The 25,146-nt window shown below is 46.2% G+C and overlaps 1 long non-coding RNA gene across 1 annotated transcript; it reads right to left on the bottom strand.

Annotated features, from left to right (window-relative positions):
* Positions 1-1,870: 1,870 nt before the first annotated feature.
* On the bottom strand, positions 1,871-8,197 carry LOC310845171. The gene is made up of 2 exons (XR_014564539.1): positions 7,829-8,197; positions 1,871-1,934 (listed from the first exon to the last, which is right to left on the bottom strand). It is a non-coding gene; the product is annotated as an uncharacterized lncRNA (long non-coding RNA).
* Between the last annotated feature and the right edge of the window lie 16,949 nt (positions 8,198-25,146).

Raw genomic sequence — 25,146 nt, 5'->3', positions numbered from 1 at the left:
CTACTTTAATTTTTTTTGGACAAAGTGATAATAAATAAATAAGAATAAAAATGTGCACTCAACCCCCGAGACCATTCTATTGTAACTATCCAACCTCCCAAAATTTAAACACCTCTTGTGATAGTTTGACCCTTTCTGTTTTAGCAGCACACATTCTACAAACACCTTCCGTGTCTCCTGCATATTCCCCGTCTTACCTTAATAGCATGTGTTAATTTATCATTAATAGCTATCTTAAGGGCTATTGCCATTAGGTCCTGGCTGAGGGCTTCACATGGGCATTTGCACCAGGACTTTTCCATATGCAATTTATTTCATGAATGTATGGTACATATTTTCCCAATGTTTCTGGCACAAATCAGTCTTACACTAGCCAAAATTCTAATTGCAATTCATATTAATCAGACTTCCTCTCATCTGAGTGACACATGAAAAATGATTATAGTTTTTGACTGTAGCACATGACTTGGGATCACATTCCAAGGCTGCTTGGACATGGTGTCAGAACACTTATTCCTTTTTAATAAGAGAGTATATAAAGAGAGAGAAATGTTTATTTCTCTGAGGAAAGCAAGATCTCCTTAGAGAAAGAGTGTTGAACTTAACCAGGAATCCTAGAAAGTATCCAGGAAAAAGAGAAAGCAAGAGAAGGATGGAAACAGGGGCATTTTTTATTGTTCTGCTGGTGGTTCTTCTGATTCTGCACTTCCTGAAACAGCTCTGGTCAAATAGGCACTATTCTCCTGGACCTCTCCAGCTTCCTCTCATTGGAGGCGTGTGGCGGATTGGGGTGAAGCTTCGTGATGATACTTTCATTAAGGTACTTATTTCTAGCTCAGTCTAATATGAACAATTGTTTTATCTATTTCCCTTAACAACTATGATATTTAAGCTTAAACAATAGTAAGGGTTAAAACAGTAAATGTCATGGCCACAACCAAGTACAGAATAAAATGTGATGAAAACCCTACATTTACTGAAACTGAATTTAATTAAAAATCCCCCAATGTTCCATTGCGAGAGTGTTTGGGAATACAGCTGGGAAACATTGAAATGTTCATCTTCCTGACCAGCCTGCTGAGGGCATTCAGTTTCCAGTATACCTGAAGGAGCTTCTCCACCACCATCATTCTGCCCGGACACCGAGGTCCAGTGCTGAGGGCTTTCTGGCAGTTCCCTTGCTGCGAGAAGCCAAGTTACAGGGAACCAGGCAGAGTGTCTTCTCAGTAATGGCACCCACCCTGTGGAACGCCCTCCCACCAGATGTCAAAGAGAAAAAAAGCTACGAGACTTTTAGAAGACGTCTGAAGGCAGCCCTGTTTAGGGAAGCTTTTAATGTTGAACAGACTATTGTATTTTAATATTTTGTTGAAAGCCGCCCAGAGCGGCTGGGGTATAAATAATAAATTATTATTATTATTATTATTATTCCAGCTGCCAGAAGGAGTGAAAGAACTCAATAAAGAAGCTGTACCAGGGGCTACAGCACATCCTAATCCTTATAAACTCAGTGCTATTCCCCACTGCAACACATAATAAAATAGGAAAATATTAGGGGCTGCACCTCTATTTCCTTCACTCAGCGACCCCTTGGCCACTCTTGACACATGAACCCCCTAAAATTTCCCCTTCCCTTCCCATCTAATCCCATGCAGCTACTGAGGTCTCTTTTCTCCTTTGCAGCTCCATTTCTGAAGCCACTTCTCTCTTATCTTCTGCAGCTCTGCTTTGCACCCATTTTCACCTTCACCCCATCTCCTCCTGTTCTTTTGTCTCTGCTTTCATCTTCATCCCTTTCCTCATGCCTCCTACTCCCTCCTTTTGGGCAACTTCCTTTGCATCCCCCCTTTTTACTCTCAGTCCCTTTCCCCCTCCCCCCTCTCCTTACTTTTCTCTCCCTTACACACAGATCATTCCTATTCCCTCAGGTTCTCCTCTCTCCCTCTTCTGCAGTTCCCCTTTCAACACATACTCCATGTTGGTATATGCATCTCTGGGGCATTGAAGGCTAAGAACAAAACTGTCAACTTGTTCAGTTGAAGAAGGTTAAGTTGGTGGATTCAGTTCAGTTTGGTTCAGTTTGATGGGTACTGTACATTTATGGGTGGTTGCTTGTTAATAAAATATTTCTTCTAAATCTCCACATTGACCCTGGAACTTCATGTTGAAGGCAACACTCCATGTTGAAGGAGTGAAATAGATTGTGTGGAGACACTATGGGATATTTGATGACTTCACATCCTTTATCAATCTCACATGAAGCAGCTAAGGAAGAGGGAGAAGTTTAAAACTGTCATCCCTCCCCCTCCCCCTATCCTTTCTTTCAACGTGTAAAATGGAGGTGGGGTCACTGAGATGACTGGTTCCAAACAACAGCTCAAGGAAAGCAGGAATGGAGAAACACTGAGCTTTTTTTTTTTAACAAAAAAGAATTTTAACAAGGTTAAGCAGTACAGATGAGTATGACAAAGAAATAAACACTGATAAGCTAACACAACAGGGTCACGGGTGGTGCTGTGGGTTAAACCACAGAGCCTAGGACTTGCCGATCAGACAGTCGGTGGTTCGAATGACCCGGAAGCTGTACGCTGGCTCCCTCGGCCAATAAAGTGAGATGAGTGCTGCAACCCCAGAGTCGGTCACAATTGGACCTAATGGTCAGGGGTCCCTTTACCTTTACCTTTAAGCTAACACAACAAAGCCTTTCTAATTCCCTTTTCACTGCATTCAAACCTTGTTGTTTTTTACAATAATTTTCATTAATTTTTCAATTATACATCTCAAAATAAACATTTTACATACCGTTAGATATCCAACGCTTTCCCTCCTTCTTCCAAAGTTTATTCTGTTTATCATTCATTCCTGCATATTTTACTATGATCTCCATTTTTACATCACTCAAAATTAATCACACTGATTTCATATTAATGCTGCCAGCATTTTCAGCTGTGAACAATTATTTTCCATACAATTATCTCTTATATACACCAAATATTTACTCCAACTTTCATGAAACTTCTTTTCATCTTGGTCTCATATTTTTCCCGACAATCTAGCCAGTTCTGCATAATTCATCATTTTAACCTGCCATTCCATAATAGTAGGTATTACATCAGTTTTCCAGTTCTGGGCCAACATAGTTCTTGCTGCTGTCGTGGCGTACAGAAAAAGGTTTTATCCTTCTTTTTAATTTCCCTCCCTGTCAATCCCAATAGAAAGGCTTTGGTTTTTTTTTAGAAAGGTGTACTTAATTTTTTTTTAAAAGTTCATTATAGATAGATTTCCAGAAGCCCTTCACTTTGCCGCAGGTCCACCACATGTGGTAGAGGTCTCCCTCCGCCTCTCCACATTTCCAACACTTCCTATTTTTCATTCTCTACATCTTTGCCAATTTTACCAGTGTGAGATGCCATCTATATCATTTTCCATATGTTTTCCTGCAATGCCATACACGCCGTAAACTTCATATTTATATTCCATAATTCATGCTACACTTCTAATTCAATATTGTATCCAGTCAATGGCTCACTTAATTATGGCTTCTTTTATCTCCTCATCTTTATTAACATGTTCTGAATGTTGTAGATGTGGTGCTAAAAGTCCCTTAAATCAGTTAAAAACCAAAAAAACCAAAACCAAAACAACAAACTCTTTCAGTCGTCCAGCTTTGCAGCCCTTTCCCCCCACCCTTGATTCCGATGGCAGTCTTATATTATTTACCTTGGTTTCTTCAAACAGCTTGTTTTCATGCAGGACAGCAGCTAATTCCAGAGAAGACTCTCCCCCCCCCCCCAGTGCACCAATCAAATTATTTCCAATAAATAAAAACTAATCCATAATTTGTTTGGTTGAACTGCGGGAAATTTGTCTGCTGTAGGAGCGCGTTTGAGCCCAGCGACTGTGGCTCGACCGTTGGGGCCACTTGGCTCCTAATGGAACCAGGCAGACCCCTTGGGAGCACGTTTTAGGTCGCAGTGGGACCCCTTGACTTCCTGGCCGTACCCAGGATCTTTTTTAGAGCATCCGTTGCCCCCGAACCTCTCCAAAACAGCTGCTGAAAAGACTGCGTTCGAGCTATGAAGGTATTTGAATGATTTTTTTTTAACTAGCGCAAAAATCCTTGCAGCAGTCAGAACAGAAGGGGGAGGCCAGGCAACGTTTGCAATTATGTGATTCCCAAATGATCTTTTCTTTCTTGATGTCCCCTGCAAAATGAAAGAATCACGTTCATTGTGATGTTATTCTGTCTGATACTGGGGAAAGAAAGGGGAGCCAATGATTTATGCTCAACAAAGGGCTTTACATTGTTTTTGTATAACCTCCCCTCTCGACCGAGGTTAATGGATGCTAATTTAATCATTTTTGGATTGGACCAGGAGTGGAGGAGAGAGAAATTTGGCAAGAAGAAGGACTGCTAATTGCTACCACCCCACACTCAAGGACCAACTGCCCTGTCTCTCTATTACCAACTGCCTTTCCCAACCAGCCAACCCACTCAAACCAACCAACTACCCACCCACAACTCCCAACGAACTAACCCCCAGAACTCCTCTCAGAACTCCTTTATAGACCCACTGATTCCACCCCCCAGGGTCCTGTTGGTGCAACCTATTTAACTATTTCCCCTCCAGCACTCTCTCATATATGGTAACGTCACATACCTCCCCCCTTAAGAAGTTTCAATTCAGGAGGGTTAACTTCTTAAAGTTACACTCCTGTGTTGGCTATTTGCAGTATGCTAGCGCTGCAGAGAGCTTGCTGGGGAGACCATGCATTAAAAAGGGACTCAGAAATAACTCAAACAAGGTTTTAATAAGAAAAACAAAAACTCCTTATACACTAAATACATTAATAACAAACCAGACCCAACCACCAACCCAACCCCCAGGGTAATGGGAGAGCTAGGTGCTGCTCCTTATATACTACACCCAATTGCCAACACAGCTTAATCAGTACAACTCAGCAGCACCTGCTATGTTTCACAGCTGTAAAGCTGGGTCTCGTTACCTTGCTCTGGCCCTTGCTCTGGCCCCTTAAAGACATACACATCGGATGGAACAATGATGAACCTTTACATTTAAAGAAACCATTCAACATCCTGATCAAACAGTTTTGTATGTGAGATATATATATATATATATATATATATATATATATATATATATATAAAACCAAGTATTGATTGTCTTTGTTCATCCTTCACTCTCTGGTTTTCATGATAAAGCATCCTCCACAATGTTCAAGGATCCTTTCACACTTTTAGTTTTTCAGTTTCTAGATCCAGAGGTTGCAAGGCAGGTTTTTCTGATGGCTGGGGTCATTTTCCAGCACAGGTTTCTTTTTCCCATTCTTGCTCAGCCCTCAATTTTTCTTTTTCCAATTCTTTCTCAAGCCTCAATTGTTCAGTTTCTTGCTCAACTCTCAATTTTTCTTTTTCTAATTCTTGCTCCAGCCTAAATTGTTCAGTTCTATTTTTTTTCAAGCTCTAATTTCAAGTTATATTCTTGTCCTAATTTCCACTTTTCAAAATCCTCTGAGAACTGTGGAACTTCTACTTCAGGTGGGGTTTTAGTCATCTCTTCTATTCTCATTTCTCCCCCCTGGGGATTCCCATTCTCTTCTCCAGAGCTTTCATGTGGGTTTTCTCTCACTGGGTGTTTGGTCTTCTTGGGTGACATTATGGTTGAGTCAATATTTTGCACTAATTAAATAAGAGACTTTTACTCTCAGCACTGTTCCTCCCGGCTTGGCTTTCCAAGACCCTGGTCCCCAAAGTATAGCTTTAGGTTTTTTCCTCTAACCTTTCAAGCTTACTTCCTCTGACCCTGAGCCTAAGCCTCTGCCAGAACAGTCTTTTGAGATCTCTTGCTCTTATTGTTATCTCGGCCACACGGCAATCTGGGGTTTATCCTCAATCACACCCTCGGGCCAGGTAATCTCTTCACCGATTTACCCTTCCCCTCTCCAGGTGTATTGCTTCCTGTCACAGGCTCTTAGACTTATTGAATCCCGCCGCTACCAGCAATTTTGTGACGTTAGTACGGAGCCCCCGGTCGTCTCACGGACTATTGACCCGTACACCACTAATCCGCTGCCACCAACCAGGTCCTCCCTGGTAAAATCACTTCAGTCTCAGTCAGCTTTTCAATTCATAAAGAAGAGTGTATTTTATTTCAGACTTGAAACAAACTATTACCGCATTCCAAACATTGTTCCTCTTTACCTTCTTAGTCTTATGTCCCTCTATCTCTGCTACCACCCCACACTCAAGGACCAACTGCCCTACCTGTCTCTCTATTACCAACTGCCTTTCCCAACCAGCCAACCCACTCAAACCAACCAACTACCCACCCACAACTCCCAACGAACTAACCCCCACAACTCCTCTCAGAACTCCTTTATAGACCCACTGACTCCACCCCCCTGGGTCCTGTTGGTGCAACCTATTTAACTATTTCCCCTCCAGCACTCTCTCATATATGGTAACGTCACACCCGGTTCCCCAGATTACGAGTCTACTGCTCTTAACTACTATACCACACTGCAAGTGTAGATAAATAGGTACTACTCTGACAGGAAGGTAAACGGCGTTTCTGTGCTCTGCTCTGGTTCACCAGAAGTGGCTTAGTCATGCTGGCCACATGACCCGGAAGATGTACGTTGGCTCCCTTAGCCAATAAACCGAGATGAGTGCCGCAACCCCAGAGTCTGTCACGAGTGGACCTAATGGTCAGGGGTCCCTTTACCTTTTACACTCCAGGTCTGGAAACAGAGTGATGGAAGGGCTGCACATGTGAAATAGATATTTACATCTTTGGGAATTGCAAGTAAACAACAATGGCTAGCCATGAAAATGGATTAAATTTAATAGAAGGATGAGAAGATGATTAAAGAAGAAGAATGAAGGAGCAACATCAGGAAGCAATGGGCATATGTTTGTAAGAGGAGCAGCAAACCTTTTTTAAAAAATTAAGATTTAAATTATTTGGATGGATTTGCTAAACTTTGGAAAACACACACACACACACAAATACATATGCATAGAACTAGCACCCTCCCCATGTACACGCAGGTCCCTCAGAAATCAAGAGCAAAGGACTCAAAGACATTTGACTGCTGAGGCTTCCTGTAGAACAGGGGGCCTCAAACTTTTTCAGCAGGGGGCCGGTCCACTGTCCCTCAGACCTTGTGGGGGGCTGGAATATATTGAGGAAGAAAAAGATGAATGAATTTCTATGCGCCACAAATAACCCAGAGATGCATTTTAAATAAAGCACACATTCTACTCATGTAAAAACACGCTGATTCCCAGACCATCCGTGGGCCAGGTTGAGAAGGCGATTGGGCTGCATTCGGCCCCCGGGCCTTAGTTTGCCTACCCATGCTGTAGAGCCACAGGCTGTTGCTGGGGAAGGGGGGGGGGGGGCTCAGAGTGAGCAACATCACTCTGAGCGAGCATGCATCACTGATGCATTTGTCTGTTTCAAAATATTACTGCCTCAGCATTACTCAAGCAGTTAGCATCAGTTGGCTCCAGACTTTCTACTAGTTAGTGATCAGGCATTCCCATCTAAAATTTACTGCACAGCTAGCTGATAGCACCTATTATGCCATCAAAGTAGGTGGAACAAAACAAAGAGCACAGGTTGCTCTGGATGCAGTCCTGCTGTTTGCAAGACCACTCTTTGTGTGGTGAAATATACCCCAGGTGCTGCTAAACCATCAAAGCAAGTCTTCCCACTTCTCCTTCCAGCAGATACTCTGGCACAGCTCAAAAGCCTGTCCTAATGAAGAAGGAAGAAACATGCGGACAAGAGACAAACAGAACAGGGCTCTTTCCAATCTCTCCCTTCTCATGGCCCTATCAGACTATAGATAATTTTTGTACACAAATGCATCTACATTTGTGCCAATAAGTGCATTCATTTGTGAAAATAACCTACAAAAATGCATTAAATAAGAAGAAATAGCTTGAAAATATGTGGGTATTAGTCAATACCAGGAAGGGAAGAATACCCAGCCAGTTTTGCAGCCCACTAGCAGTGACACCCCATTGCAGAGTTTTCTTATGCAAAATAGGCGTATTTCACTATTTCAAGTAGCGTGATTGGTCTGCATATAAGTCTAGCACTTTCACTCATTCTGGGTACTGTCTTACCACAAACCCTGTCATTTTCTCATGTGTGTGTGTGTGTACGTGTGTAAAAAGCAGAATACAGCGGTACCTCGTGTTACAGACAGGATCCATTCTGGAGGCCTGTCCGTAACATGAAATGCCCGCAACTCGAAGTGCTGTGTCTGCGCATGCGCACAGCGTGATCTGGCACTTCTGCACATGCGTGATCGGCAGAACCTGGAAGTAACCCATTCCGGTACTTCCGGGTTGCCGCAGGACGTAACGCAAAAAGACGAAACATGAAGCGGACGCAACACAAGGTATGGCTGTATAAGCCTTGTTTGTTACTACATGAACCAGGAAGCTAATCAATAAATAATCCCATTTCAGAGTCCTCCACTCAGCATAGTTTTTTTCAGCACACTACATGATTCATTGGGATGTGTGTTTATAAATACACAGGCAGTTTTGTAATACTATGAAAAATGTACGACTTTAGTAAAAAGGCTGCAATCCTATACAATGGGAGCAGGTAAAATTTCTGTTTATATCAGATGGAGGAGGATGACAGTCTTCTTAGGGATATAACAGAGCACCGACAGAACAGAACACCGACCAGAAGCAGCACCTCAACACCTTCCACATACACTGTGTCAGGATGATTTAGGGCATCATATGACAGCACAGAGTCTCAAACAAAGATGTTCTCTTCCAAGCCCATAAAATTACAAGTTTTACTCTCTTCCCTTGGATGTGGAAGATTGCTGGAGGGGAGAGAAGCTGTGATATCTTCCATATTATCATAATCCCGAATTAATCCAGAGTAAATGGATTAGGTTCTCCGTATGTTCACTAGACATCCATGAAGATATGCTGGGTTGCTGATGGTACTGCCCAAAGGCAATGGGAATCCTGTAGAGATAATTGCTTTTATATGTTATTAATAAATATAATCTGCATGTTTTGAGAGAGCCATGTTCCCACAAATACTATAGAACCAGTAATATGGGAGAGAGTGATTTGCTCAGCTGTCAAATTGTCATTTACAGCTTCTACTAGAATAAACTAGTGGATATGGGAATCAGAAACAGATGCTTCACTCACTGAGCTCCCAGATACCGGGATGCCAGCAGGTTAGGAAAGGCTGATCTCAACCATGATACCAAACAGGCGTCCAAAAGAAGTTGGGTCATGGAACATGTTACTGGGCTTCTTCATGGTAATTACTGGTTTTTGTTTTTACTTCCCTTGAAGCTCCGTGAAATGTTCCCTTGGGTCCTGAAGCATCTTCCAGGGCCACGCAAGAAGGCGCTGTCCTTTAGGGAGTTTGTGCTTTTATTTGCAAAGGAGGAGATAAAGAAGCATAAACAAGATCATCATCTGCTACATGAACCACAGGATTTCACTGATTTCTATGTACTTCAGATGGAGAAACTAAGTACCTGTTTTGTATGTGGACATGGTTAATTCATAGAGTCATTACATTCCCTGCAAGGATTTTAGGGCCACCACCAGGATTTTGTGGGTTGCTGATAATATTTGCATTCAGTGCCACCTCAACAGCACTTCTCAGAGATTATTGTTAACTAGTAAAGTGGATTACATAACCCACATGTGCTTGCATTGAAAATAATGAAAAAACAAATGTTTTCATAAATTTGATGGCAAATATGATTGAATGGCCAAGGGTTCAAAAGGGCGCCTAATGTGTGTTAAAGGATATTCTTGGTGTTATTATTAGTGTAAGGTTTAATCTCTGTTCCAAAGTGAAACATCTTACACTACTAAGTGGCGGAGGAAGGGGGCAAGGGGGTGGTCTGCCCCGGGTGCCATCTCTGAGGAGGGGTGATAAAAAGGCACCCCGCGGGCGGTTCGCCCCATCGCTTTTGGGCGCGGTGGCACAAGCCACCGCCATTGCGCTGCCGCCGCTGCATGTGGAAGATCCTCCACTCATGCCTGCATCCTCCTCTACCGTCCATACAGCGCTCGAGAGGCGCCACTGGCAAACCAACCAGTGGCACATGCACAGCACTGCTCAAGTGCCGTACGGCATACCTTAACCCCCTGCAGTCACGAGCGAAGGATCCCTCCAATGATGATGCCACTGCAGCTGCAAGCAGAGGACCCCACCACCATACATACAGCGTGCGTACATGCGCGATACGTAGCGGTGCACGCGCTTGTGCTGGCAGGCGATTTGCCCCGCCCCCGACACCCCGCCCCGGGTGCCAGTTATCCTTCTTTCGCCACTGACACTACTTGTAATTTATCTAGCTCAGGAAGCCAGGAATTTATCCAGAGAGTCTTAGATGAGCAGAAGGAGATGCTCACTTTTTAAACTTACACCCAAAGACTTACCTGGAGGATGTAGACCCCCTCGCCCCTGGATGGAGAATACATAAGCTTACTTATCCCAAGCATGAAGAGTGTAGTTGTGCTCATGGTCTTCTTGTGGGCTTCCCCTAGACATCTGCTTGGTCTAATCCAGCGGGGCTCTTCTTATTTCACTCTATTTAGCAAGTGTGTCTGGGTGATGTGATATTAAAATGTCTGTTTTGATAATATTCCAGTGTTGCAGCATCTCTTGCTCAATTTCTAACTGAGAGAGGTTATTAGTAGTCCCTGCAATAGAATGACTTATTCACACCATATATTTTTTTAATTATTCCCTGCAATAGAGTACATATCTGTTTTATCTACAATGTGGATCTCAGTGAATAAGTTGTTCCATCTTTTCCCTCATTGGTTTCATCAGTATTCAAAGACCAAAATTCTCACTGTCATCAGTTGAAGGCGTATGAATTAAACAGAAGCCTGAACATTTAACCTTCTCCTTGGGTAACTAACCTCTCTCCTGCCCATTATTTATTGCTTAGAAAAAAGTTTTCCCTGGAACTAAATGCCAGACACTTTAATCATTCACTAGGGAGAAACAATTATCACAGAAAACGCCTTCTCCTCTACCTTTTACTGTATGATAAGTAGGCATGGTTATTTATCAAATGCTAAATATGTAAATAAAATTATTATTTTTCAAATCACAAAATATTTAAATTCTTTAAATGATACAAAAGTTTACTAAGTTTATGCTTTTATACAGAAACTTCAAAAGAAGCAAGTAAGATTTATTTCTTAAAAGCAAATGTGGTGATGTGGGCTTTTGTTTTGTTCTTTAAAAAAAGAGTACAGTTTTCTCCTGAAATTACCTATCCTAGTGCTAATGAAGGATAGGCTTATTTAGTTTGACTTCAAAAAGTTTGTTTTCTTTCCTCATGGGATGGATGGACATATGCCCTCACGTTACAGTCCTCTGAAAGGCTCTCCGGACGAAATCCATTTTGTAGATAAAGAACCTGAGGAAGGGATAATAATAATAATAATAATAATAATAATAATAATAATAATATACCTTTATTGTCATTGTACACAGGTTGTACAATGACAATAAAGGTATTATAATATTATCATTATTACAGTTGTACCTCAGGTTAAGTACTTAATTCGTTACGGAGGTCCGTACTTAACCTGAAACTGTTCTTAACCTGAAGCACCACTTTAGCTAATGGGGCCTCCTGCTGCTGCCGCGCCACCGGAGCAACATTTCTGTTCTCATCCTGAAGCAAAGTTCTTAACCCGACTAAACGACTAAACAACATGTGAAATGCACAAGCAGGTTTTGTAACAGTGGCTGGGGAACTTGCTGAGTGGAAGGTGCTATAGCATTGTTGTTTGTGTGCAGGGAGGGCCAAAGTGTTACTGGGGGTGTCCCCCTCAATATCACTGCATTGGCTCCCCCCCCCCGTGCCCGAGTTGCAATAAGGGATGTCACTATACCTGTTTTTGTTGTTGTTTAGTCGTTTAGTTGTGTCTGACTCTTCGTGACCCCATGGACCAGAGCACGCCAGGCACTCCTGTCTTCCACTGCCTCCCGCAGTTTGGTCAGACTCATGTTTGTAGCTTCAAGGACACTGTCCAACCATCTCGTCCTCTGTTGTCCCCTTCTCCTTGTGCCCTCCATCTTTTCCAGGGAGTCTTCTCTTCTCATGAGGTGGCCAAAGTACTGGAGTCTCAGCTTCACAATCTGTCCTTCCAGTGAGCACTCAGGGCTGATTTCCTTAAGAATGGATGTGTTTGATCTTCTTACAGTCCATGGGATTCTCAAGAGTCTCCTCCAGCACCAGAATTCAAAAGCATCAATTATTTGGTGATCAGCCTTCTTTATGGTCCAGCTCTCACTTCCATACATCACTACTGGGAAAACCATGGCTTTAACTATACGGACCTTTGTTGGCAAGGTGATGTCTCTGCTTTTGTTTTGTTTTGTTACTATACCTGTAACAACCTGTAAAAGGCAGACACTGCTTGTGTTTCCATGGATGCTGGGGTTTTTGCTTTCTAGCATGCTTTCCCCCATCTTTTTCCAGGGCTAGGCAAGTTCACCTTAACCCTCAAGTAACTTGCTTATCCGTACAAAGTGAACTATATCCCGAGAACTAATTAAATTCTGTTTGGTGCAATAAATCTTGCCACTCCTATCTTCAGTGTGGACTATATAAAAGGCTGTTGGTGAATGAACAGAGAAGGGAAGCAACATTCTATTGGGAAAACTACGTTCCAGTGCATGCAGCTGTACTAGCAAAATAAATTGGCAGAGAAAAGATAACAACAGGAGAATGGCTGGGATCTTGGAAATTTTGGCTTTTGTGCTGGTGTCTTTTCTGGTTCTGCACTTCCTGAGACAGCTTTGGACACACAGACACTACCCTCCTGGACCTTTCCACTTCCTGTCATTGGAGGTACATCCACTAGTTGAGTAAGAAGCTGGTTTAATAGAACTGCAGATTATTTTACTTTTAGAGCGATTGAGGAGTAAAGTATTGTGTTGGTAAAACCTCCTGGAAAATGGAAGTGTGACATTCAGTGAAATTTGACAGTTGGCTTAATGGAAATTGTTAGTTAAATATTTGTTCCTCTGTTCATCAAAACTGCAGTTTTGAGGCATCTAATCATAAGCCTGCATTTTTTTTATCAAAGCTTATATGTTTGATCAGTGCTTGTATTTTAAAATGAGCTTAAAGATTTTCAAATGTTTCATGCCAGGCAGAAGACCAGCTGCCTAGAGAACCTTGGCAATGTTTATTCTCCTGGACAAGGGGGGCCCCTGATTTATAGCAGAAAACAATACTCAAAGTCGTAAAAAGGGAATTACAGGCTGAGAGCAGGACACTGACCTTGCATGTTACAGAGTACAATTAAGCTGTAAGAGTGGTCAAAATTAAGAGTGGGTAAATAGTAAAATAACACCATGTGCCTCCCATTAAAAATGAGCCATATCTTCTTCCTAAGGTTAAAAAGGCCAAGAGCAAATGGAAAAGAAAGCAACTGGCTGGAAGGGGAGTGTAAACAGAAGAAGAGGCTTTTTTTCCCTCTTTTATTTTGAGGCTGTAAACTGTTCCTTTTCACTTTGAGAAGGTTTATTCTTTTAAAAGGCTACCTATGATAATGTATGAAATATATTAGCTTAAATGTAATTATGCAAAGGATCTAGAAAGAAAGAAATGTTAAATTCTTATTTCATAGAGTCATATTGCAATAGGAGACCAGAGGGGCAAATGAGCCCAGCCTCCTGCCAGACAGGAGACGCCATCGAGCACTCCTGATATATGGTTGTCAGGCCTTTTGTTTAGAGACCTCCAAATGAAGGAGATCTTTCAATGATGATGTGAACTCAAGATCCTTGAAGATAAAAAGTTAAGATTAACCATCTGTTTTGGAAGGCAATAGGGCAAGGAGGGCAAGAGGTGAGCTGGTAATTAAGATTCCTTGTTGAGACACATGTAAGATATATTACTACTTGTCAGGGGTTCAGAAGGAGAGACACAGGAGGGGGAGCAAATGGAGAGTGAGGAGGAGGAGTACGAGGGGGGGCGCAGGCAGTGACAGTGGCCAGAGTTATTCCACAAGCCTCTCTAGCGAATCGGAGGACTCACAGAAGGGAGCGCCGGTGGCCAGAGCAAGGGAGATTCCAAGGGAGAAACCTCAAGAGGGAGGGGCCAGCGGGGAGTCCCTGAGCAGCAGCTGGAGATCAGGACCAGCGTCTCCACCAGAGCGCAGTGGGGAGGGAGAGTCCCAGGAGTCGGGACCAGTGTCCTCACCACCAGAGGGAGGAGAGGAGTCAGGTTTGGCAACACCCACATCAGGAAGCGGGGAAACGGTCAGAAGGAAAGTCACCGGCTGGGCGCGCGCGCCAAGTTCAAATGTACAGGAGCGCGGCACAGCGGGGAGCCCGGGAAGGGAGCCAGGTCCTAAAGCCCGCCGGAGGGAGGGGCAAGACTCAGGAGGCTCCGCGTCAGAGGAGTCCAGGAAGGAGGGAACCCCAGAGGGCAGAAGGACCCAACGCAGGAAAGAGCAGCGCAAGAGGTGGAGCCGGGCTAGAATCTTAAACTGGTGTGGGTGGAGCAGTGAGTCAGAGGGGACTTAGCCGGTCTAGCGTTAAGACGTGGGTCTGCGCGCCCAGAGCTTGGAAATGGAAACTAAACTTCAATAAAGACTTTTGTATATAATATCCACTGGGCGTTGGTCCTCTGTGAGCTGGGACCTAGCGGCAGTCCTGACAGTAAGTCCCCTCTCCATTTTCACCAATTTTGCAACCTCGTGGAGTGCGGGAAAGCAGCGAGGGGTGAAGATTGGTGCTTCGCGAGCTCACGAAAAACAGGGAAATGACTACCGAAGAGAAGATAGCGAGTTTGCAAAATGCAGTGACGCAGTTGACTGCAGAAATTGCGGCTTCCAGAAAGAAAGAACAGGAAGCAGCTGCTGCCTGCCAGGATCTGCGAACCAGGTTAGAAGTGCTAAGTACACAGAGGCTACCGGCCACCAGACCAGAAGGGATTGGGCTGGGGAACAGAGGAGGGAGCCTGGTATCTCACTTCAATGGGGACCTGCAGGAGTATCCTAACTTCAGAGCAGATGTAATTTATGCACTGCAGCTGCTTGACAAAGACTTTAAAAATGAGGAAGAGAGAGTGGGATTTATTATTTCGCATTTACGGGGGGAGGCGAAATCGTGGCTGCGCAATCTATGGAGAGACAAGGATCCAGCCCTCCAAAATGCGGCTGCCTTCATTAAAGTGATGGATGCGTGTTTTTTATCTGAGATTGATGTGGATATCGCTAGGAAGGAGATTCACGGACTAAGACAAGGTAGAGCCACTGTGAGGCAATATCATTCACGTTTTTTCGCATTGGTGAACGTGCTAGCCTGGGAGAAAGAATCGCCTGCCGTCAGAGACCTGTTCTGGGAGGGGTTGAGCGGAGCTGTGAAAGACGAGATCGCAAGGGGGGGAAGACCCCAAACCACCAAGGACGTGGTGGAACGGGCACTCTCCATTGGGGTTCGGTTGGAAGGACGCCCTTGGGGCAAGGAGGAAGGGCATTTGGGACGCACGCCAGCGAGAGGACTGCCTCCCTTCCCCAAGGAGGCGGCGCGCGCTCGATCCATGCCTCCGCTGGGAGGGGGAGAGGAGCCGATGGAGATAGGTGGTGCTAAGGCTCACTCCACAGTCGGAGCCCTAACTCCGGGAGCAGTCAAGATGAAGCCTCCTAGAGGAACCAGGAAGTGCTACATCTGCGACAGTGCTCAGCATATGGCAAAAGAGTGTCCCCAGCGGTTTCACAAGCATACTGCAGCCGCAGCGACAGTAACAGACGCAATTCAGCAGAGGGAGTCGCAGCAGGAAAACTCCACTGTCTGGCTGGAGATGGCGTCTCTGGGGACCAGCCAGACAAGTCAGTGAAGCAATCCCCAGGGATCTTACAGCCCACCGACCCCCTCCCACCCAAACCAGTAGTGCAGCTCACCGCATCCCTTCAGCTCCCCAATGGGCTACTTGTGGAAATTCCCATCACCATAGACTCGGGGAGCAATGCAGACTTTATAGACATGCAGTTCATCCAGCAACATGGCATAGCCCTTCTGCCAGCGGCGGTACCTCTGAAAGTCGTCACAGTGGACGGCAGGGAGCTACTGGGAGGGCAAGTGCTACAGCAGACGCCGCCAATGGTGATGCGCATTGGAAACCACCGTGAGGTCATCAGCTTCAACGTCACCCGCCTGTCAGACACGCCCATAGTGTTGGGAATGAGTTGGCTGGATAGGCACAGCCCGGCATTATCTTGGTACCAGCGGCAACTGACCTTCGGCTCCTCTTACTGCGCAGAACACTGCATCCTGGCGGACTTGGAAGATGAGGGGCACGAGGATGGACCACAGCTGAACTTGGGCATGTTGCAAGCGGTGCCTAACAAATACAAGGAGTTTTTGGAGGTCTTCTGCGAGAAAGAGGCGGATAAGCTGCCTCCCCACAGACCCTACGACTGCAAGATCGACCTCCTGCCTGGGGCGACGCTCCCGACGGGGAAACTGTACTCCATGTCTGAGGATGAATTGCAAGAGCTCAGGGAGTTCATAGATCACAACCTGAAGCGGGGATTCATCCGGGAGTCCAAGGCGGCAGGAGGCAGTCCCGTGTTCTTTGTAAAGAAGAGGGATACGCCCCAGAAGAGGCTGGTCGTTGATTTCCGCGTCTTGAACCTCAAGACCAAGCCCTCAGCCTTCCCTATGCCCAAGATCGATGACCTGCTGGCGACGGTGAGGAAGGGTCGCATCTTTACCAAGTTGGATCTGCGCGGAGCGTACAATCTCATTCGCGTACGGGAAGGCGACGAGTGGAAAACGACCATGTTTACGCCGCTGGGCACTTATGAATACAGAGTTATGCCTTTTGGATTAAAAAATGGTTCCCACTGCTTTCAAGCCTTCATGCATCATGTCTTGGCGGGTCTCCTCTACAAGAAGTGCGTCTGCTTCCTGGACGACATCCTGATCTTCTCGGAATCGCCGGAGGCTCACGAGAGAGATGTCAGGGAAGTTCTGCAGAGGCTGCGGGAGCACAGGCTGTACGCCAAGCTGGAGAAGTGCCAGTTCGACAAGACGGAGGTGGATTTCTTGGGCTACAAACTGTCCGACAAGGGACTGGCTATGGACGGTGCCAAGGTACGTGCAGTACTGGACTGGAAGAGCCCACGCAATAGGAAGGAAGTACAGAGGTTTGTCGGTTTTGCCAACTTTTATCGCAAGTTCATCAAGGGTTTCGCCATGCAGACAGCGGCCATCACCGACACCCTCAGTTCCAAGAAGAAGAGGTTCATCTGGACGGAGCAGGCGGAGCAGTCCTTTCAGAAGCTCAAGCAGCTCTTCGCTTCCGAGGAGAACCTACTGCACGTAAATCCCAGCAGGCCCATGAGAGTGGAGACGGACGCCTCAGACAGGGCCGTGGGAGCCGTTCTGTTGCGGCAAGACCACCAGGGGGACTGGAGGCCGTGCGCTTTCTACTCCAGAAAACTCAGCAAAGCGGAGCAGAACTACACCATCTGGGACAGGGAGTTGCTGGCCATACATGCAGCCTTCAAGGCGTGGCGGCACTTCCTCGTCGGAGCCAAGCACACGGTGCAGGTCCGCACAGACCATAAGAACTTGGAGTACTGGCGCACGGCGAGGTTCCTGAACCAGCGACACATCCGCTGGGCGGAGTTCTTTGCAGATTTCGACTTCAGAATTGAGTACATCCCAGGAAACAGCAACGTCTTGGCGGACGCGCTGTCCAGAAAACCGCAGTATCTGGAGGCAGAGGCACCGGCGGCGGCCAAGCACATTTTCACACCACAGGCGTGGGCATGCGCGTCAGCCACGGTGGACCTGGACGCGGTGCGCCGCGCGCTGCAAACGGACTCGTTCGCCCGAGCCAAGATGGAGGAGGTGTGCAGCGGCAAGGCGAGGGGTGACGAATTCCAAGTGCACGATGGCCTGCTCCTACGCAAGGGAGTCCTCTACGTACCAGGAGACAGCCTCCGCGCGAAGGTCCTGCAACAGCTGCACGACGCGCCCAGCGCGGGGCACTTCGGCAAGGAGAAGACGGTGGACTTAGTAGCCAGAGACTTTTGGTGGCCTAAGATGCGGGGGGATGTCGCGGACTATGTCAATAGGTGCGACACCTGCCAAAGGGCTAAGCCTGTGCACCAGCCGCCGGCGGGCCTGTTGGAACCGCTACAGACACCGTTCGTACCGTGGGAGAGGGTGGCCCTGGACTTTGTCACAGATCTACCCAGCTCGAGGGGCAAGACGGCAGTGCTCGTGGTAGTGGACCTGTTCACCAAGATGGCCCACTTCATTCCGTGCGCGAAGGTGGCCACGGCCGAGCAGACCGCTAAGATGTTTATAGACCACGTGTTCAAGGTGCACGGCCTACCACGGTCTATTTTGTCCGACCGGGGGCGCCAGTTCATCTCCAACTTCTGGCAAAAGCTGATGGGATTCCTGAACGTCAAGGTCAGCCTGGCGTCGGCGAGACACCCGCAAACTAACGGGCAGGCGGAAAGGGTCAACGCCATCATGCAGCAGTACCTGAGATGCTACGCGAACCAGCAGCCATCGACCTGGGTGGACTATCTACCGTTGGCCGAGTTTGCCTACAACAACACGAAGCACGGGTCCACGGGGGTGACACCATTTTTCGCCAACTACGGGAGGCATCCCAGAACCTTCCCGGGTTTGGACACAGTGCGGGAGGGGGAGCCACAGGGAGCAGAGGAAGTGGCAGCGGAGTTGCAGGAGATCCACGAGCAGCTCAGGAGGCAGTTAGAGTTGGCAAAACAGGCTTACAAAGTGCAGGCAGATCGACACAGGAGGGTTGGGGAGGACATCCAGGTGGGAGACTGGGTCTGGTTGGCAGCACAAGCAGTTCCAGCCAGATCGTTAGCCAAGAAGAAACTAGGGCACAAGCAGCTAGGGCCTTACCAAGTAGAGGCGCAGATCAACCCAGTGGCCTTCCGGTTGACACTCCCGGAGGGTTCCAGAATGCACCCGGTCTTTCATAGATCAGTGCTCACGCCCTACAGAGAGCCCCACAGGTTTCAAGCACCGGGGAAGGCGCCAGACCAGCTCAGAGAAGCGCCCAAAAAAGGGGGGTTGCCGAAAGGGGAGCCACTTAATGAAGCCACTGAGATTTTAGACTCAAGGTGGGGGGAGGACGGGATTGAATATCTTCTCGCCACAGAGGACACCCCGGCCAGCGCCAACAGGTGGGTGCCGGATTACGCAGTGGAAGAGCAGTTGCTCAAGGAAGAATTCCACACACTTTTCCCGCACAAGCCTATGCCGGCGGGCTTTTTCGAGGATTGTTTGTTCACACCCACACTCTCGGCCAGCACTTTCCGGGGTTTCTCGTCAGCTGAGGACTCGGCTCCGGGAGGCAGCTCCCCGGAGGGATCGCTTTCAGGTTTTGGCACGGGGGGATCTTATTGGTGGGAGGACCAACCCGAAGTGGGCTGGCGCAGAGACATGCCGAAGGGACCCTGGGAGGTGGACTCCCATCAAGCAACAGGGGGAGGAGGGCTCTTGGGTGATTTGGGGTCGAGCTCAGATTTCGAGCACACCGCGCAGGAGATGGAAGCGGAGGAGGTCATCGTCGACGAGCCCATGGGGGACTTCCTGGACTTATCTCGATGGTTGCAAGCCTCAGGGGACGAGCTGTATCCTGGACTCACCCCTACAACAATGGAGCACCCGGAACCCGCACCGGAAGAGGGGGAGGGGGGAAGGGGGGGCTTCGAGGGGGGGATGGATGTCAGGGGTTCAGAAGGAGAGACACAGGAGGGGGAGCAAATGGAGAGTGAGGAGGAGGAGTACGAGGGGGGCGCAGGCAGTGACAGTGGCCAGAGTTATTCCACAAGCCTCTCTAGCGAATCGGAGGACTCACAGAAGGGAGCGCCGGTGGCCAGAGCAAGGGGGATTCCAAGGGAGAAACCTCAAGAGGGAGGGGCCAGCGGGGAGTCCCTGAGCAGCAGCTGGAGATCAGGACCAGCGTCTCCACCAGAGCGCAGTGGGGAGGGAGAGTCCCAGGAGTCGGGACCAGTGTCCTCACCACCAGAGGGAGGAGAGGAGTCAGGTTTGGCAACACCCACATCAGGAAGCGGGGAAACGGTCAGAAGGAAAGTCACCGGCTGGGCGCGTGCGCCAAGTTCAAATGTACAGGAGCGCGGCACAGCGGGGAGCCCGGGAAGGGAGCCAGGTCCTAAAGCCCGCCGGAGGGAGGGGCAAGACTCAGGAGGCTCCGCGTCAGAGGAGTCCAGGAAGGAGGGAACCCCAGAGGGCAGAAGGACCCAACGCAGGAAAGAGCAGCGCAAGAGGTGGAGCCGGGCTAGAATCTTAAACTGGTGTGGGTGGAGCAGTGAGTCAGAGGGGACTTAGCCGGTCTAGCGTTAAGACGTGGGTCTGCGCGCCCAGAGCTTGGAAATGGAAACTAAACTTCAATAAAGACTTTTGTATATAATATCCACTGGGCGTTGGTCCTCTGTGAGCTGGGACCTAGCGGCAGTCCTGACACTACTTATTTGTCATTTATAGATATAAGAATATATAGCTTTTTGTGTCCCATAAAAGGGCAAAAGGAAATGGGTGTATCTTTTGTGATTGGTTCTAGCAAACAGCCAATAGGAATTTCAACCAGGCTGATTGGATAGAGGTAGCCAAAGGAGGAGCAAGGGGGCTGGATTAAGGAAATATAAGTGCTGGCCAGAATGGCAGGAGGCCAGGCCAGAGCTTGGTAACCATATACCACTGTGCCTCTCATTTATTTGTCTGACAAATAAATTACTATTTTAATTTCTCTATTGCTGCGTTGAATATTTCATTCCAGCTAAGCGTTAACCACAAGCAGGGTGCTACAGTTTGTTCTACAAATATTCTGCATACTAAAGGTAAAGATAAAAGGTAAAGGACCCCTGGACAGTTAAGTCCAGTTGAATTCAACTATGGGGTGTGGCACTCATCTCCGCTTTCAGGCCGAGGGAGCCAGCATTTGTTCACAGACAGTTTTCTTGGTCATGTGGCCAGCATGACTAAACCGCTTCTGGCACAATGGGACACCATGATGGAAGCCAGAACGCACAGAAATGCCATTTTACCTTCCTGCCACAATGGTAACTACTTGTGCTGGTATGCTTTCAAACTGCAAGGTTGGCGGGAGCTGGGGCAAAGCAATGGGAGATCACCCCATCATGTGGATTCGAACTGCTGACCTTCCATCAGCAAGAGTCTCGGTGGTTTAGACTACAGTGCCACCTTTGTCCCTACTCTGCATACTATAGCAACTTTAAATGTACACATAATAAGTTCAATTAAGTGTCCCAATTTTCTCATCATAACAAATCTTATCTGGCTTGTTTACATCACCAGTAATCATTTTTACATATAATACCAAATTGATTGGCTGTATGATTATCCCTGTATTTAATGTCTCCAATAATCTTGTGGGACAAACACATATACATTATTCAGGGATACATAAGAAAAGAAAAGTAAAGAAAAGAAAAACTTTATGTATACTTTATCTTGGCTGCAATTTCATTTTTATATATATATATATATATATATATATATATATATATATATATAATGAGTTTTGTTCTTTTTTTACATATGGAATGTCTTTATATTTGTCTATACAATGTGATATTCTATATATGTATTTGGGACAAAATGTCTCCCATAAAACAAAATGATCCATATTAAGTCCATGATCCATATATTAACAGTAATATATAAAGAATTATAAGGGCTATAAGCTCTGGTGGAGGAAGAGGAGTGCGGGGGGAGCGCACTGCCCCCAGCAGCGCAATCCCAGTGGGGTGCCATCCTGGCTGCCCCCCGCCTGCACTGGGCACCATGCCCCCAGGATGTGCACCAGCCCCACTCCCGCCTGCTCTCCGCTCCCTGGTGCCAGAGCATGAAGCTCTGCCACTGGCTATAACAAACCCTCCCTGGATTCAGAAAATCTAATTACCAGACAGCTGCTAATCTCTTGGGCAAGGTTCTTCTTCTTCTTTTTAAATAATTGGGCAAGATTCTTGAGCAGATGGTTGTGGATCAGATCTAGGCTCTCCTGAAAAAAACCACACACCAATTTTCTAGATCATTTCAATCAGTGTTGTTTCAGATCCAGTTTTGGCACAGAAACAGCTTTAGTTATCCAGTATGATAACCTCTGTCAGGAGAGAGACAGGGGTAATGTTTCCATATTAATTCTGCTTAACCTCACAGCAGCTATTGATACCATTGACCATGGTATCCTTTGGGAGTGGCTGTCCGAATTAGGGATGGGTTGCACTGATTTATGATAGTCCCAGTCCTACTTCAATGGTCACTTCCAGAGGGTTATGCTTGGAGAGTGCTGTTTGAGCCTATGGAGACTTTAATGTGGGGGTTCCTTAGGGTTTTATTTTATCCCCTGCTTTATTTAATATCTACATGACACCACTGAGTGGGTTCATCTGGAGTTTTGGAATACATTGGCAGCAATATGCTGATGATGCACAGCTCCTTTACATCTGAAGCTGTGGCAGTGGATGTGCTGGACTGGTGTCTTGCGTTGGTAATGGATGAGAGGTCAATCCAATAAGGCTGAGGCTCTGTAAGTGGATGGCTCCCTAGATCAGATGGATGGGAGGTTGCCTGCTCTTGATAGAATTACATTCCCTCTGAAGGAGTGGACATGCAGTTTGCAGGTACTTCTGGGTCCATTGCTGTCCTGTGAGGCTCAGGTGGCCTTGATGGCATGGAGTGTCTTTCGTCAGCTTTGGCTGCTGGCTCAGCAGTACTCCTTTCAGATCTGGTAACCTCTAGGTTAGATAACGGCAATGCATTAATGTTGGGCTGCCTCTGAAGATGGTTTGGAAACTTCAGCTGGCCAGGTTGCTCACTGGTCTAAGGCAGTTTGAGCAGATAACACCAATCCTGGTCTGATTGCACTGGCAGCCAATTAATTTACGGGCCCAATTCAAAGTGCTGATTTTGACCTATAAAGCGTTAAACAGCTCAGGACCACAATACCTCAAGGACCGCCTCTCCCATATGAACCAACTTGAATCCCTGAAGCCATTCTTCATGTGCTCCCTCCATGAGAGGTCCAGAAGGCACCCCCCCTGTTTGTGGAATGTAATCCCCAGGGGTGCTCTCTTGATCCCTTCATTACACATACAGTGGTACCTCTGGTTAAGTACTTAATTCATTCTGGAGGTCTGTTCTTAACCTGAAACTGTTCTTAACCTGAAGCACTACTTCAGCTAATGGGGCCTCCTGCTGCTGCTGTGCCGCCACTGCACGGTTTCTGTGTTGGGAATCATTCTGTAAAGAAACAGTAAGGATGTTTGTACCTTTAAGAACAGTTTCTGTGAGCTCTGGGCGGATTGGGTACAGCTGGCCATGACTACAAAAGGAGAAAAGCTGCAGTTTGAACTCTGCATGCAGGGAAAACACACACAAGCTTTGCTGTGAGCTGTTTTGTAATAAAACCTTCATTTGATTTGGTTTTACACCGGTCTCATGGTGTCATAGTCTCTGTCATCTGCCACCAGAGGGAAAACCCCCCCTCTAACATTCTGTTCTCCTCCTGAAGCAAAGTTCTTACCCGGAGGTAATATTTCTGGGTTAGTGGAGTCTGTAACCTGAAGCGTATGTAACCTGAGGTACCATTGTATTTAAGTGCCAGGTGAAAATGTGGCTGCAAAAGGAACTTACACATGAGCTGAGAGGTAAGAAGGGCATGTGTGGTGATGTTATCAGTGGGTGTTCTCAGTTGCCACATGCCCTGCTTCTAATTGCTCCTTGTCTGACCTAGCCCACTTAAATGCATGTCTCCAAAAACACAGAAGAACTATGCAACAAGAAAAGATAAAGGCAGTGAAATTTCAGGGGTTTAAAGATTCCCACAACCACTTCTTGCAACACTTGGGCTGCCTTGAAATATACTCTCTGGTGGAAGAATGAGGAAATCCCAATGAAAGAACAGTGGCAAGAAAAATTGATGAGCTACGCATCAATTTTTGGCTAAATTGACATACAAACTGCGGGACAAGGACAACTGTGACTTTAAGGAAGAATGGGAGCTTTTTACAATTTATCTAAAAAGACAACAAAATGAATCGGACTCCTTGACAGCTTTTGAATAAACATACACAAATTTATTAGTTGATAACATGGTAGATAGATAATGTAAGGATATATATAATTTTATAACATGCAGAGAATAATATGTGGTGAGAAATCAGAGAGAGGAGATGATGGGTTTTGCTGGCCCTATCGCCAGAGAAGAGTATAAAGTCGAAATCTGAATATGCCCATCATACCCATGTGACCACTTCAATAACATTATGAACACAAATAATCATGAATGCACCATTAAAAGGATATCTGGCATTTTCTGAAGAGTACAGTGCTGGTGAGTATCACTTTACTAGACAGATTCTGTGCCAGTCTTGCAGTTCTTAGGTTGTGAAAGAAAGGCATCTCTGAAATGCACAGGTATTATCTGCACTAAATTTGGTCTCATCTTGGTTGACTGACAATTTTAAAAAGGCATCCATTCCACTGTCAAACAGTTCTTGCTGTCAGAAAGTTCTTCCTGATATTCAGTCAGAATCTCCTTTCTTGAAAATTGAAGCCATTGATTCAAGTCCTACCCTATTATTATACCCAGCAGGATATAATAATAATGATTGCTAATGATAATAATTAGCACTATTTTTCTAGAAAAAAAGGTGCCACAACTCACCATTAACGCCTCCCTTGTTCTCTTATAATGGCAATGGTCCCAAGCTGAGAGGTGCCGGAACTGAGTTCCAGTGAGTTTCAGCTGAAAAAGAAGCCCTGATTATTATTATTATTGTTATTGTTGTTGTTGTTGTTGGAGAAAACAAGCTAGCTCCATTTTCTGTGTGACAGCTACAAATCCACCTGTCGCCTCATTCAACTCATATTTTATGAGTTTTGTCGCAAGAATATCATGGGTGACTTTGTCAAAAGCCTTACTGAAATCAAGATACACTAATAACCACAGCATTCCCCTGATTCACCAAGCTTGTAACTCCATCAAAAAGAGAAATGAGATTCATTTGGCATGACTTACTTTTGAGAA

The sequence above is a fragment of the Podarcis gaigeae genome (assembly GCF_964106915.1).
Source record: "Podarcis gaigeae genome assembly, chromosome: 5".
Classification (NCBI taxonomy): domain Eukaryota; kingdom Metazoa; phylum Chordata; class Lepidosauria; order Squamata; family Lacertidae; genus Podarcis; species Podarcis gaigeae.
Note: the sequence above shows the minus strand (reverse complement) of the source record. Positions and strands in the feature narration are given on the sequence as shown.